General features: G+C 44.7%; 1 long non-coding RNA gene across 1 annotated transcript in view; it reads right to left on the reverse strand.

The window, feature by feature from the left end:
* The window catches only part of LOC141046839 (uncharacterized), a 76,376-nt gene extending 60,359 nt beyond the window's left edge, over positions 1-16,017 (reverse strand). Inside the window, exon 1 of the long non-coding RNA XR_012219675.1 lies at positions 15,818-16,017. This is a non-coding gene — a long non-coding RNA (uncharacterized lncRNA). The remainder of the gene's footprint in view (positions 1-15,817) is intronic.
* Positions 16,018-16,270: the final 253 nt, after the last annotated feature.

The following is a 16,270-nucleotide window of genomic DNA, read 5'->3' on the forward strand; positions in this document are numbered from 1 at the left end:
AGCACACTAAATATGGTGCCCATAGGGAGTGTCCTTGCAGGGGTTCCACCAATGCCCACAGCATCCCCACTAACACTAGAATTCTTGCCGCCTTCTGCCTGCATCTTGTGATAGTGACCCTGCTCGCAGCGCCACTTGAAACGATGGCCGGGGGACACCACAATGCAGGGAGACTACGGTATACAAAATGAAGTGCAAGTAACAAAGAGTTAATTTATTTACAGGAAAGGAATGCAGTGTTAGGAAAGTGTAAACAGGGGTATGCAATGACATAAAACAATTTACAAAAGTGATATTCTCTAGCCTGGCCGTACAAATGGCACGGTGCACCAACTATTACAGATCAGTGTATTTCTCAAAAAAGCAAAACAATGCAATAAAATACAGTATGCTGCTATTCTAACTCTAGCCTGACTGGGCGGCTTCTACACCAGCCGCATGGTTACCGTGCTGTGTCTATTGCAGCCCATCCTAAGCCCTAAGCATGTGCGCACACTGGGTTAACACTCACGGTAAAGTTGGTATCTAAGTTCCTTCCTGGAGGCCCCCTGCAGTTCTCTGCAAGATGATGCTACGTCCTCCCTGGAAGCTCTGTGCAACGTGGTCTTGTGTGAAGATTCCAAGCCTGTTCCTTTTTTGTATTTTCTTTGTGGCTTCTGGCAGCAAGGCAGAAACTAATCCCCAGAATAGTTTACAAAGTCACAGTCTCAGGCTAAATGTTCTTTTTCCTCACAGCTCAGGCAGGCCCATCTGCTTCCTGCAGAAATCTCCTCTTCTCCACACAGAAAAGCACCCCCTTCTTTCTGTAATTAGGCAGATTAAACCAAAACAGCCTTTATAGCAGGGAAGTGCAGAATGTCCCACTGATCTAACCAAGGGAGTGCTGTCTCTTAAAGGGGCAGCTTGTTTCTACTGTCCATAGCAATGACACCCCCTTACAACTGCACCACTGCAGATTGGTTTAGCAGTACAAATGCACCACCACTATCAATCTACATTCCTCATCATATACTGATCTGCTTCGATTTGAAAAGAATGCCTCGAGCTGTGGCGCACGGCGCACCAGATTAATTATTTCGAAGATAATGAGAAATTTCGACTCTTCTTGTTTGTTTGCTGTGACTATGGAGATCACAATGCTATGAAAATAGACGGTAAAGGAACATTTCATGGGATGGGCATGATTGCTGCATTGACACGTGGAATAAAATGGACATACAGCTCTAGCAAAAAAATAAGAGACCACTGCAAAATTTTTAGTTTGTATAATTTTTCTATTTATAGTTATATTTTTGAGTAAAATGTAAATTGCTATTTTACTCTATAAACTACTGACAACATGTCTTTGAATTTCCAAGCAATAAATTTTGTATTTGTTTTCAGAAAATGAGAAATGGTCAAAATAACAAAAAAATGCAGTGCTTGCAGACCTCAAATAATGCTAAGAAAACAAGTTCATAACCATTTAGAAACAACAATACTAATGTTTTAACTCAGGAAGAGTTCAGAAATCAATATTTTATGGAATAACCATGATTTTTAATCACAGCTTTCATGCTTTTTGGCATACTTTCCACCAGTCTTTCACACTGTTTTTGGGTGACCTTATGCCACTCCTGGTGCAAAAATGTAAGTAGTTCTTTGTTTGATGGCTTTTGACTATCCATCTTCCTCTTGATTACATTCCAGAGGTTTTCAATGGGGTTCATGTCTGGAGATTGAGCTGGCCATGACAGGGATTTGATGTGGTGGTTCTTTATTCACACATTGGTTGACCAACCTGTGTGGCATGGTGCATTGTCCTGCTGTAAAAACCAGTCCTCAGAGTTGTAGAACATTGCCTGAGCAGAAGGAATCAACTGTTTTTCCAGGATAACATTGTATGCAATTTGATTCATACGTCCTTCACAAAGATTAACCTGCCCAATTACAGCCTTGTTGAAGCATCCCCAGATCATCACCGATCCTCCACCAAATCTCACAGTGGGTACAAGACACTGGCTTGTATGCCTCTCCAGGTCCTCGTCTAACCATGAGATGACCAGGTGTTGGGCGAAACTGAAAATTATACTCAGAGAAGATTACCTTACTCCAGTCCTCTAAGGTCCAATCCTTATGGTCTTTGGCAAACTTCAGCCTAGCTCTTCTTTGCTTCTCATTAATGAAAGGCTTTTTCTAGCATTACATGACTTGAGCCCTGCCTCTAGGATCCTGTTACGAACTGTTCTTTCCATGCACTTCACCCCAGCTGCCATTTGCCATTCCTTTTGTAGGTCACTTGATGTCATCCTGTGGTTGCTGAGTGACATTCGAATAAGATGACGGTCATCCAGGTCAGTGGAGAGTCGTTTACGCCCTCTGCTGGTCTGTAGCTTTGTTGTCTCCAATGTCTGCTGCTTGACCTGGTTGTAATGAACTGCCGTCTTAGAAATTTTAAGGATGAGGGCAACATGACTCTCACTGTATCCCTCTACCACTAAAGCCAGAATTGAGCCCTTCTTTTCCTCACTCACGACTTTTCTTTTCAACTCCTTTGGCATGGTTAAAAGTTATTTTTTCTTTCCTATTACTTTTGGGATATTACTAGCACTTGTTTTGCCAACAAGCTTGTCCTATTGCAAGAGGATTGTGAACACCACAGCAGGGTTTTTTTTATACTTTCCTTTGTTAAATAAGATTTGGTTCATGTGATCACCTAATCAGAAGCACATTAAGTAGAATGAGGTGTACTCTGGTTGAAATTCAACTGACACTGGAATGGAATGGCTGTCAGACATGTAGAGAAGCTGATTTTTATTAAACTGTGCAGTGGTCTCTTACTATTTGCCAGAGCTGTATATTGTGAATAGGTAAAATATTTCTGAACTCCATATAACAGAGATGACAAGTATTAATCTAGTAGAGTGCAATTTTGGCAAAAATGCATTATGGCTAGGGATGAGCGAGCATATTCGTGGCTATTCGGTACTCGGCGAGTGATGCGGTACTCACGGTACTCGAACCAAAGCGAGTATTTCACTATTCGCCTCGCTATTCGGTTCTCCCACCCAGCAGTTGCCAATGACAGTAATGCCACACCCTTCTTGGTTGTGGGCGGCATTACTTTGATCGGCTGGCCTCCCAGTTTCCTTTGAGTCATCATAGCTTGGCACTAAGCCCTACCGCCGCCATTTTCTGCACACTGCATGCAGAACACAGCTAGTGTAGGGAGAGTGTGAGCAGCTGCTAGGGAGAGTTGTGCTTTTTGGTTCAAATCAGCCAGAAATCCTCTGTGAAACCCAAAAGCTCTTTTCAGAGCTGAAATTATAAGGTCAGGGACTGAGTAGTGACCATTTTCCCAGCTTTTTTTTAGGCCACATTTACCCCTGCAGGGCAGGTTTTTTGTGCTGCTGCAGTGCTGCATTGACAGCGAATAGCACGCACGGTACTGCACAACTGACATGCAGCCAACACTGCTGTCTTGTGTTGTGTCTGGGGTGCGCATTCTTGCCTTAAACTTCAGGGCAGTTTTTTGTGCTGCTACCGTGCTGCGTTCACATAATAACAGCAAATAGTATGGATGCACGGTACTGCACAACTAACACGCAGGCAGCACCATTGTCTTGTGTGGTGTCTGGGCTGTGTATTCTTGCCTTAAACCTCCGGTCAATTTTTTAGTGGCAGCACCGCTGTCTTGTGTGGTGTCTGGGGTGCGTAATCTCACCTTAGACCTCAGGGCAATTTTTTTCTGCTGCTGCGGTGCTGTTTGTAAAACACAAAGCAGTACTAGGCTGTAGTGCTACCTTCCATAAAGCACTAGCTGCTCCTTGCTCCCCAATATCTGCATCTGAACATCTGCAACTATGGCAGAAAAATCCAAAATTCCTAAAAAGGCTGTTGTGAAGGGACAGGGACGTGGACGTGGGGTCGTTGTTGCTCAACAAGGCACAGAGTCTGGGAGATTGAAGAAGGTTGATGCATCTAGTTTCCTGGCAAAATTTCCCAGTCTGGAACATAAACAGGCCTGGAAGCCAGAAGAACAAGAGCAGATACTGTCTTGGATGGCTGACAAGGCGTCCACGAAATGTTCTAGCAGCACCCAATCATCCGTGACAAAACAGTCTACTGTCCATACAGATAACGCTGGGTCATCCTATTCTCAACCTGTTCCTAGTTCATCACCCGGTCAGGAGTCACAGGAAACATATGACCCCAACCTTGGTCACTCCAAGGATCTGTTTGGTCCATTTTCTTTAGTTGCCTCTGGCCTCTCACCGTGCGACATTGAAGAGGAACGTGAGGGGGTATCGTCTGTTGAATATGGCCAAATATTTGAAACCCCACGTCCAGAAGAAAGCCAATTTCATCCACGTGATATACCGGGTGAAGAGGTGGAGGCTGATGGTAATGACACACAGTTGCCATCTGTCCTGTCGCCAATATCAACACGGAAAGAGGATGACATGGATGATGAGGAGACCACTGATCTGACCTGGGCAGTTGGCACGCATAGCCAGCACAGCAGCACAGAGGATGAAGGTGGAAACGTAGTACCAACAAAGCCACCAAGGGCTTCTGGTTTGTGCGAAGTGTGTCAACTGTTGCCAAGAGCAATCCCTCTGTGCCCCAAGTCAAGGCAAGGGTGCATTCAGCCACTGTCTGGAATTTTTCCTATAGTCCTTCTGAACTAAATGTTGTCATCTGTAGCATCTGCCATAGGAAGCTGAGCAGAGGCCAGGGCAAAGGCAACCAAAGCACCACCACTATGCGGAAACACATGGCAGCCAAGCACCCTAGTCGGTGGGCTGAACAACAGGGTACCAAATCAGTGTCTGCGATTGCGGGTCAAAACACTGCCATGTCGCCTGTGATACGGCCTCACCAATTTGCTGGGCAGGAAGCAGGTGATCATCATACCTCTTGCTCACAAGCTGCGGTTGCACAGACACAGACCACAACAAGCTCATCCACTTGTTTGTCCCAGGAAAGCGTCCAATTGTCCGTGCCCCAGATGTATGAAAGGAGGTGTAAATACCAAGCCACGCACCCACAAGCACAAACACTGAACGGGCACATTGCCAAGTTGCTAGCAATGGAGATGTAGCCATTTAGGCTTGAGGGGACACAGTCTTTCCATGATCTTTTGGTTGTGGCTGCCCCACGATACTCGGTTCCCAGCCAGCACTATTATTCCTGCTGTGCTGTCCCCGTGTTACACCAGCACGTCTTAAACAATCTAAAGCGTGCTCTCACTAATGCCGTAACCAGGAAGGTTCATCTTACAACAGACACGTGAACAAGTACTTGTGGCCAGGGACGATACATCTCTGTCACGGCACACTGGCTGAACCTGGTGGAGGGTGGGACAAAGTCTCAAACTGGACCATCAACACATATCCTACCCACGCCACGAATAGTGGGCCCAACCTCAATCAGGGTTTCTGCCTCATCATATACATCCAGTCTCCCCTCTTCCTCCTCCTCCGCCTCGTCATCCTATCAGCATAACCATCCCTATGCTATGTCTGCTGAAAAAAATCACTGCAGAATCAAAAAATGAAATCTTTGCGTGCCCAGCAGCTGGGTATGGAGCAAGATTTCACAATGGATGATTATACCCAGCCCAGCCAATATCATCAGGTAACATTGGGGGATGAAGATGATGATGAAATTGAGGACAGGACTTCTTTTTCAGTGGTACCGAGGGGACACGTCATGCTACAGAGGTGAATCCAAACCCCAGCTTCATGTCTGTCCAGCATGGGTGGGCTGAAGAGGAGGAGGTGGAGGAGAAGAGTCAGTGTGAGGAGAGGATGGGTATTGTTCCTCCTTCAGGGGTCACAGAAAATTTGCCTCTATGCAGCTTGGCACACATGGCACACTTCATAACTGACTGTCTGTGCCAAGACCCTCGCGTAATCCACATTGTCAATAGCAACCTATACTGGTTGGCCACCTTTCTAGACACACGGTACAAGGACAAATTTCCTTCGCTACTGTTGCAGTCACCAAGGGGTTTCACAATGGAATCCTTCAAGAAGGCTGTTGTCGATAATTTGATGGCAACAGCACCCTCAGACACCACTGCTAGCAGAGATACCAGCTCTGTGCAACAGCATGCATTAATGGGGAGAGATACGCCAAGCAGGTCCAAAAGAGATGGTGTAAAATGTCCACAAACTGGGCCATCTTCAATAAACTGGCTCATCACCAAGGACTAGCTGCAACAGTAGCAATGTCAAGGAGGGAGAAGATGAATCATAGAATCATAGAATCGTAGAGTTGGAAGGGACCTCCTGGGCCATCTGGTCCAACCCCCTGCTCAAAGCAGGATTTGCTAAATCATCCCAGTCAGATGTCTGTCCAGCCTCTGTTTGAAGACTTCTATAGAAATCCTGCAACCTTTCCTCATAACACAGGGTTTGCAGACCGGTCACCATTCTGGTTGCTCTTTTCTGAACTTGCTCCAGTTTGTTGATGTCTTTTTTAAAATGTGGTGCCCAAAACTGGACACAATATTCCAGATGAGGTCTGACCAAAGAAGAGTAGAGGGAAATAATGACTTCACGTGATCTAGACTGTATGCTTCTGTTAATACATCCTAGAATTGCATTTGCTTTTTTTGCTGCTGTATCACACTGTTGACTCATATTCAGTCTGTGATCTATTAGTATACCCAAGTCTTTTTCACATGTGCTGTTGCTTAGGCCTATTCCTCCCATTCTGTATATGCTTTTTTCATTTTTATTGCCCAGATGTAGTACTTTGCATTTTTCCCTGTTAAAAACCATTCTGTTAGTTGCTGCCCACTTCTCCAGTTTATTTATATCTTTTTGAATCCTCTCTCTCTCTTCTCTAGTATTAGCTATCCCTCCTAGCTTTGTGTCATCAGCAAATTTAATCAGATTACCCTCAATTCCTTCATCTAAATCATTGATAAAGATGTTGAACAATACAGGGCCCAGGACAGAGCCCTGTGGTACCCCACTTGAGACATTCTTCCAACTGGATGTGCAGCCATTTACGACCACTCTTTGGGTCCGATCACTAAGCCAGTTATGAATCCACCTAACAGTTGCCTTGTCCATTCCATACTTAGTCATTTTTTCTATAAGGATTGTATGAGATACTTTGTCAAATGCTTTGCTGAAGTCAAGATATACTATATCTACAGCATTTCCTTGATCCACCCAATCAGAGATTCCGTCATAGAAGGAAATTAAGTTAGGCTACTTTCACACTTCAGGTTTTCGGCGTCAGGCGCGATCCGGCGTCATGCCGGAACGCCGGATCCGGCAAATGTTTAGTAAAACCGGATGTGACGGATCCGGTTTTCTGCTGGATCCGTCTTTTTCTTGACAGACAAAACCGGATCCGTCTCATCCGGTCCATCTGTTTTTCTATCCGTTTTTCGACGGATTACGCCGGATCCGGTTTTTAAAATTGACCCTTGTGGCCTTCCGAACGGGATTGGCTACTGGAAAACTATATATAGCATATACAGCCCTTCTTTGACAGGTTGTAGAGGAGAAAGTGCAGGTTGGAGAGAAGAGCAAGTTACTGGCGAAGATGGATGTTGTCATTGGAAATATTTTGAAGAATTTGGCGGATTTTATAGCGGAGGCGAATCGTTTGAGGGTGATTGTTCTGGAGAAGGAGAGAGCGAGACAGCAGCGCATCAGGCATCGTAGACGACGTTTGTGGATCCACCCCATCACAGCCAAGAGAATGACGCGTGGGGTCTATTCTACACTCTGCATGGACCTTCGATGAAACCCGGATAAATTTTTTGGATATGTTAGGATGAAAATGGAGAATTTTGATTACTTGGTGGAGCGCATTGCACACCTCATAAGAAAAGCGGACACCTATTGCCGCTTCTCTGTTTCACCCACAGAGCGTCTGATGGTGACTTTAAGGTAAGCCACATTTATTGGATGTGATCGCATCAGAGCACACTTTCACTGCAATCTTGTTGGTGGTAGTTTGTATCTCCAAGTGTTATAGCTCAGTTTTGGTATGTAATGCTGTGATTTAAAACTAATTTATTGTTTTTTAATTTCCCACAGATTTCTTGCAACTGGAGAATCCCTTTCGTCACTGCATTTCCAGTACAGACTTGGGATTTCCACCATATCTGGAATAGTGAAGTACATATGCCGTGCACTGTGGGACTCCTTAGCTGAAGAGTTTTTACCAGAGCCCACAACAGAGAGGTGGATTGAAATTGCTGACAAGTTTCAACAGATATGTCAGTTTCCCAACTGCTTGGGCGCTGTGGACGGGAAACATATCCGCATTGTAAAGCCAGCTGGATCGGGATCGGAATATTTCAATTACAAGAAATATTTTTCAATTGTCCTCATGGCCATCGCTGACGCGGAATACAAATTTATTGCGGTTGATATTGGGGCCTATGGCCGCTCCAATGACTCTCAAGTTTTCAAACTGTCTGCCATGGGGCGTAAACTGTATGGAAACACCTTCCAGTTCCCACCACCTAGACCGCTGCCGCAAACATCTGGTCCACCTATGCCATTTGTCTGTGTAGGGGATGAAGCCTTCCAGCTGTCAGAACACCTTTTGAAACCGTACTCTAGCAGAGGATTGACAAGACCAAAACGCATTTTTAATTACCGCCTCACAAGAGCAAGAAGAATGGTTGAATGTACCTTTGGTATTCTGACAGCCAAATGGTGGGTCCTATTGACTGCGATCAACCTCAAGACAGAAACTGTGGACGAGGTGATCAAAGCATGCGTGGTACTCCACAATTTTGTTTTCTGCAAGGAACCCATTTCCATTGAGGACACCTCTGAAGAAACCACCTTGCAAGATTACCATGACATTACCACTAGAAGTTCTGTGACGGTTTCAGTAATGAGGGACAATTTTGCACTATACTTTATGTCACCTCAAGGCAGAGTACACTGGCAGGATGACAGAGTGTGAAAGATTTGTGCCCTAACCAAACTTGTGTACCTTCTGTACCAACAGTATATACCTTTGCCAACCAAAGTTGGCTATCTTGTCATGGTCTCTATTTTTAGCTTTAGGCCACAGGTGTGTACCTGGTTGTGTTTTATGCAAAGTATTTCACCTTTTAACAAAAGTTGTGTACATTGTTATGAAATCACCAACAATAAACACAACTTTTTAGGTGAAATACTTTGCTTCAAACACAACCAGGAACACAACTGTGGCAAAAAGCTAAAATTTACCCACAGTTATATACCTAGTTTTGAATACCATTTCACCTTTTAAATACCCTGTATTTAACCTTTTTCGCCGCAGAAAGAAATGACAGACAACCAGTGTAAAATAATTTAACTTTTATTGAAAAATGTTTTTTTAGTAAACTTTTTTAAAATTTTAATAAACTTGTTTAATAAAGCTTTGAAACCATAAAACTGGTCATTTTTATTTAAATACACACATTATAAATCTGTGTAGTGTGTGGTGGAAATACTGCTGTAGGGGCTGCGGGACACTTCGACACTGGGAGTGTGGAGAGGACTGGGATCGTGGTGGGGAAGGAACAGTTAGAGGTGAAGGTGTGGAAAAAACTACTGAATGGGTGGACATGTGGGAAGCAGAAGAGGTGGTGGGTGGTGGAGTGGAGGGTTGGGCAGGGACTGTAGGAGCAGATGATGTTGATGGCAAGTTGTATGGGGAAGGAGTTTGGTATGGGGCAGGTTGCTGGAAGTGGGGAGAAGTCTGGTACGGGGCAGGTTGCTGGAAGTGGGGAGATGTCTGGTACGGGGCAGGTTGCTGGAAGTGGGGAGATGTCTGGTACGGGGCAGGTTGCTGGAAGTGGGGAGATGTCTGGTACTGGGGAGGTTGCTGGTACTGGGGAGTTTGCAGGTACTGGGGAGGTTGCTGGTACTGGGGAGGTTGCTGGTACTGGGGAGGTGGATGGTGCTGGGGAGGTGGATGGTGCTGGGGAGGTGGATGGTGCTGGGGAGGTGGATGGTATGTAATAGGAGGGGGAGGATGGAAAGTGGCTGGAGGGGGTGTAGATGTAATAGGAGGGGGAGGATGGAAAGTGGCTGGAGGGGGTGTAGATGTAATAGGAGGGGGAGGATGGAAAGTGGCTGGAGGGGGTGCAGGTGGAGGAACTACTGTGGTGGGAGGAGGAGGTTGGGAGGTAACTTGCTGGAGAGCAGCGTGGCATGAATGCATTACATGCATCTGCTGGGCAGGAGAGAGCGTTTCCATGCGCTCCACAACAGACCTGAAAAAGGTGTGGTTTGGCGAAGATCTTGCTTCTGAATGCATGGTTTGCAGAAGTGTCTTCACCTCCAGAATGCTGGAGTTGATCTGCTGATAGCCTGCGGAGATTTGCTCTGACAAGACTTTTAGACAGTTCTGGAAAGATGCATTCAGATGCAAGAACTCTGGCGCATAAGTCTTTTCCTGACCCCTCTGCCGCTGCCGCCCAGTACCCGCAGGTGTACTAGAGGTGGCAGGGGCAGAAGGGTGGGGTAAAGGGAAAGCGATCTCCTCACCAGCAGCTTCATGTAATGTAGGCGGCCACGATGCTCCTGTGCTGGTGGATGGGACAGATGGGTCGAATGTGTGGGAAGGCTGGGAAGGTGCAGATGTACCGGGGCGGTCGAAGTGTCCCTCGGTGCCGGTCTCAGGGATCGCCTAAGAAGGGTCCAATCGTGCAGGCTCCCGAGTGCTGCTCACCGTGCTGTGGAATAAAGAGAAAAAAAACAATTAAAATAGTGACATGGTATGGCCCTGGCTGAAAAAAAAAAGTTACATCTAGACATTTTTTTGTCACATGTGGTGTGTAATATTTACCTTCTGGTGAGCATTGTCTCCCGGAGGAACGACAGGGCTCGTGCGTACTTGTACTTGCTCCTGCGTCCTCCAGATCCACTCGGGGCCCGCATCTCTTTATTGAACTCCTTCTTGAAACGATCCCTCACAGACCGCCACCGCTTCACAATTCTCTCCCCTGAAACGAGAAAGGACAAAGTGGTTAGTATACAACATCAGTGTTTCCCAAACTCCAGTCCTCATGGTCCCCAGGGGTCATGTTTTCAGGATTTCCAAAGTAAATAGAAATCCTGAACACATGATCCGTGGGGACCACGAGGACTGGAGTTCGGGAAACACTGGTTTAAATCAAGCAACCGGTACTGTATATACTTACGCTCTTTAATCTGGGCCCGAGCTTCGAGGTCCTCCCAGCGGTCCACAAGGAGCGAACAGATTTCCTCCCAGAGTCGTCGGGTAACGATCAGGTCAGCGTGGCGTCGGTCAGCCATATTCCAGAGCGGCTCCCTTTCTCTGACGAGATCGATGAGGCGGTCCACATCAATCCCTCCATCCTCACCGTCAGAGTCGGGAGCACGCTGTGAAGGCTGTTAAAGAAAAAGACAAAAATAACATAATTAGCCTCCACAAAAGAAATGAAATAAAAAGTGCAAAAAAAACAAAGCAAAAATATTTATACTTACACGCTGGTGACCGCCGCGTTGCTGTCGCCGACGACCCTGGGAGGCACTGCGAGGACCTCTTGGCCGAGCACCAGATTGGGAAGACTAGAGAAGAAAGCAAAAAATGTTATGTCTTTGGATGTAGGCATTTGTTTGCTGTGTGTGGTCTGCAGAACATTGTTTTCTATGTGTTGTGTGTAGTGTGATGTTGTGTTTCTGCGTTTGATGCAAAAAACTTACCAATTGTGAGCCCACTCCAAGTGTCTGTCCGCCCCTTCCTTCTTCTGGGAGCTCCTCTTCATCTTGTGATTCCTGTTTTGAAATAAAAGGCAATGAATACACATATATTACAGAGATGATGGATTTTGGAAATAAAAACTTACCGTCAAACGCTGACGATGCGAGGGAGGGCTCCCTGAAGATGTGCTGTCTTCCTGGTGGCCAGACTCCATGGCTGTGGGTGGTGTTTCTGCTGCTGCCATTGCTGCTGCTGCTGCTGCATCTATTGGGCGGCTGTTGAATAAAGAGAAACAAAGGGCCAATGAATATCTTGATATTCCATAGCCCTAGTTTGGAGGAATGGGGGATTTGATAATTACCGTCTCTCATCTGCTGCTGGACTCCCCTCCCGCTGTTCAGCATGCTGCTCCATTTGGGGTGGTGCTGATGGTGCTGCTGCTGCAGATGTCTGCTGCCTTCTCCTGCTCCTGGTTCTTGGCTTGGGTGGCATGTTGGGTGTGGCTGAGGGTCCCATTGTCTTGCTTTTATATATGTCCTGTGGGCAGAGCTACTGAGCATGCTCAGACCAAAGAAACCGGATCCGGCCGGCGGATCCGGCTATTGCCGGATCCGGCGCATTGCGGCGCTCATAGGTTTTCATTGTATGAAAAAGCCGGACACGCCGGATCCGGCGTGTCCGCCTTTTTCGATGGATACAAAAAGCGTTACAGTCAACGTTTTTTCCAGACGCCGGATCGCGTCACATTGCCGGATCCGGCGAAAATCGGATGAAACGCATGGCCATCCGGCTCGATCCGGCTCTAATGCAAGTCAATGGGGGGGAAACCGGATCCGGCATTGCATTTCGACGGATCCGGTTTTAGTCAAAAGCGCCGGATCGCGCCTGAAGCAGAAAACCTGATGTGTGAAAGAGGCCTTAGTCTGTCATGACTTAATAGTTACAAACCCATGCTGACTCTCTTTAATCACTTAATTCGTCTCCAGGTACTGACATACATGTTGTTTAATAATTTGTTCAAAGATCTTTCCTGGTATAGAAGTCAGACTCACTGGCCTATAGTTGCCTGGGTCCACCTTCTTCCCCATTTTGAAGATAGGAACAACATTTGCTCTTCTCCAGTCTTCTGGGACTTCTCCTGTTCTCCAAGAATTTTCAAAGATTATGGAGAGGGGTTCAAAAATTTCTTCTGCTATCTCCTTCAGTACTCTGGGGTGTAATTCATCTGGACCTGGAGACTTGAATTCATTTAGGTTAGCTAAGTGTTTCCTCATTATCTTTCTGTTTATAGATATCCTGGATTCTTCTATTCCCTTAATAGGACAGTGAAGAACAGTTGATGTTACATTTCCTTTCTGAGAGAAAACAGATGCAAAATCGGAATTTAAAAGTTCGGCCTTCTCAACATCCTGTCTTACCATTTCATCATTTTCATCCTGTAAAAATCCTATAGCATCTTTGACTTTTCTTTTACTTTTGACATATCCCCAAAATCCTTTATTATTGCTTTTGACATCTCTTGACAAGATGGTCAACGACTATCTAAGTGACCATACCTGCGTCCTTCCTGACGCTTCTGTACCGTTTAATTACTGGGTATCCAAGCTGTATAGTTGGCCCGACCTCTCCTTCTATGCCTTGGAGGTGCTGGTCTGCCCTGCTGCTAGTATGATGTCAGAGCGTGTTTTCAGTGCCGCTGGTTCAATCATCACAGATACACGCACACGGTTGACTACAGAGAATGCAGACAGGCTGACTCTGATAAAATTTAACAAGGACTGGATTTCGCAACAGTATTTAAGCCCTCCAGATGACAGTATCCCAACCTAAAGTCACCCAACATTTTTTTTTTTAAATTGGTGATCACATCCACCCCATTCCCTTCCCATACAAGCCCCTTTTCTTCTTCTTTCACATGTTTTCAAAACCTGCTTCTGACACATGTACCTCATGGCCAATAAGCTAAAAACAATGTTACGTTAATTAATATTTCCCATCGGAGGCACTTGTTAGGCCCTTCATACCTGCCTTGCTTCCTTCATCAACCATGATACAGCCCCTAGGGCTAATGTTTGGAAGACACTAAATCTATGCCTACACATTGGGCAGTGGCACAACAAGGACAGTAGTCCAAGTTTTATAATTGTGAATCCCTTGTGATTATGATGATGATGATGATGATGGGTGGGTTCTTTCCACTTTAACCATAACACAGCCCCTACCCCTAGGGCAGATTGCTCTCCTTACACACTTAGGTGTCAGTAGATTGCCTCCATCATCACTTGCTCTTATGTTACTTCTTCTGATATATCACTGGCACTGCGTAAGTGGCATACGAGTCCCGCTCTTCCGGCAAAAAACCAAAGGACTTAAAATAGTGTTTGTACATTCTAGTGATGCAGTGGGATAAAAACAATCGTGCAGCCCCTGACCAGGTGCCCCCATGTTATTTACATTTGTTTACAGCATAAATTTTTAACATTTACACATCTTTTAGCCTTTTCCTCAGCCCCCAGCAGACAATTACTCGCATTTTCCATTGACTGTCATTGGACTCGCTATTCGTACTGAATAAGGTATACTCGGTACGAGTATAGCAAGTCCGAATACGTCAGTACTTGCTCATCCCTAATTACTGTATGACTAAGAAAGTTTAAGGGTCTTGCATGCTATCAAGATTGTAACATTACAACTGATACATATATATATATTTTGGCAACAAGCCATCTATAGAAACCATAACTAGGTATTTATCTCTGCACTAGTGTGTCCTCCTCAGGAGTTCATAGAAACCACAAAAAATGCGAAATGGCAAAAACCTTTATGTAATTAAGTATATTTGAATGAACACAAATAAAAACACTAACATAAAGGCTGTATATGTGCACAGTTCACTGAGTAGCAGGCTCTAGGATGGATAACAAATTAGGCTGCAATATTGATTAACCCCTTAGTGACGGGGCCACATTTTTAAAATCTGACCAGTGTCAATTTATGTGGTAATAACTCTGGAACGTTTCAATAAAATCAAGTGACTTTGAGAATGTTTTTTCATGATAGATTATACTTTATGATAGTGGTAAATTTAGGTTGATATTTTTTGTGTTTATTTATAAAAAAAAATCAGAAATTTAACAAAAATGTAAAAAAACCAGCAATTTTCAAACTTTGAATGATTATCCCATTAATACACAGTCATATCACAGCAAAACATTAATAAACAACATTTCCCACATGTTTGCTTTACATCAGCACCATTTGTAAAATGTTATTTTATTTTGTTAGCATTTTAGGAGGTTTAAAAATGTAGCAGTAATTTTTCATGGAAATTTACAAAATTTATTTTTTTTAGGGACCTCTCCAGGTTCGAAGTGACTTTAGGGGTCCTATATATTGGAGAACACCCAAAAGTGATACCATTTTAAAAACAGCACCCCTCGACATATTGAAAATTGCTGTCAGGTAGTTTATTAACCCTTCAGGTGCATTGTAGGAATTAATACAAAGTGATATCTCACCACCTAAATGTCGCTACCTTCTGAACAGGTCAGTGTAGCTGGCAGACTCTAAGGCCGCTATTTGCTCGTGAATTGCCACTACAAACATCAGGACCACATAATCACGATTTCAGGGTGCCGATGGGAATAAAGAGGGAGAAGCCATACTCTTTTAAACAATTATATGATATAGTCTTTATTGAGAGCAGCATCTAAGGGGTTAAACAGATATGACGGTGACAACACTGATCTTGGCTGATGCAGCAAGTTGTCAGCTATAGTGTACAGTCGACATCTGCTGGATTGTCACCTGTATGGAGATGCTATTCTCTTATATCTCAGGTCAGTTAAAAGACATATTGATGGTCATTAAGGGGTTAATACAAAATTTGCTGAATAAAATTCAGAAGTCAGCCTAATCTAGTTTAATCCACCCAGACACTTGGGTCTATGGGCTAATGAGTATCCAGTTGCACGTTAGAAAATTCAATAAAAATAGGGGACAACAATAAAAATTAACAATATAAATAGACAATATAGATTTCGCAGAGTAGGTAAGTATGCTATACAGTCCAGCAAAGTTCTAGTTGGTTAAAAAACACATATTGTAAATGGTAATACACATTACCAAAGTAGGTATTAGCCCTACTCACTGCTCTGTAGTTGGGAAAAGTTCTATATTGTACCCACTGGAGACGGAAGAACAGGAAGACATGCACTTGGCAGGTGTACGGATGTCCTTGAGAAGGAAAAAAATGAAGCACGACAAGCTGCAGTAGAGCTCATAAGCAACCCCAGCTGGTGGTGTGCCTGAACGCTAATGAACAAAGTAACACAGCCACAGGTAAAACAGCTTCTGAAGTCACACAGTCCACGCTCGCTTAGTTACCCGATATTTATCTTGGATACCAGCATCCTCGCTGGTAAGTCTGCCTGTTTGACAGGTCACCAGCGATCATGTAGCGAGGCACCTGCGATCCTGACAAGGTCGTATCATTGTCGGGATCACTGGTGCATCGTTTTGTGTGACGGGGCCTTAAGTGTATTTAAATTAAAGATCTATTTAGATTCCACCCTTGACATGCGTGCCATAAAATTGTCACTCC

The sequence above is a fragment of the Dendrobates tinctorius genome, unplaced genomic scaffold (assembly GCF_039654945.1).
Source record: "Dendrobates tinctorius isolate UK_male_01 unplaced genomic scaffold, ASM3965494v1 ptg000121l, whole genome shotgun sequence".
NCBI lineage: Eukaryota > Metazoa > Chordata > Amphibia > Anura > Dendrobatidae > Dendrobates > Dendrobates tinctorius.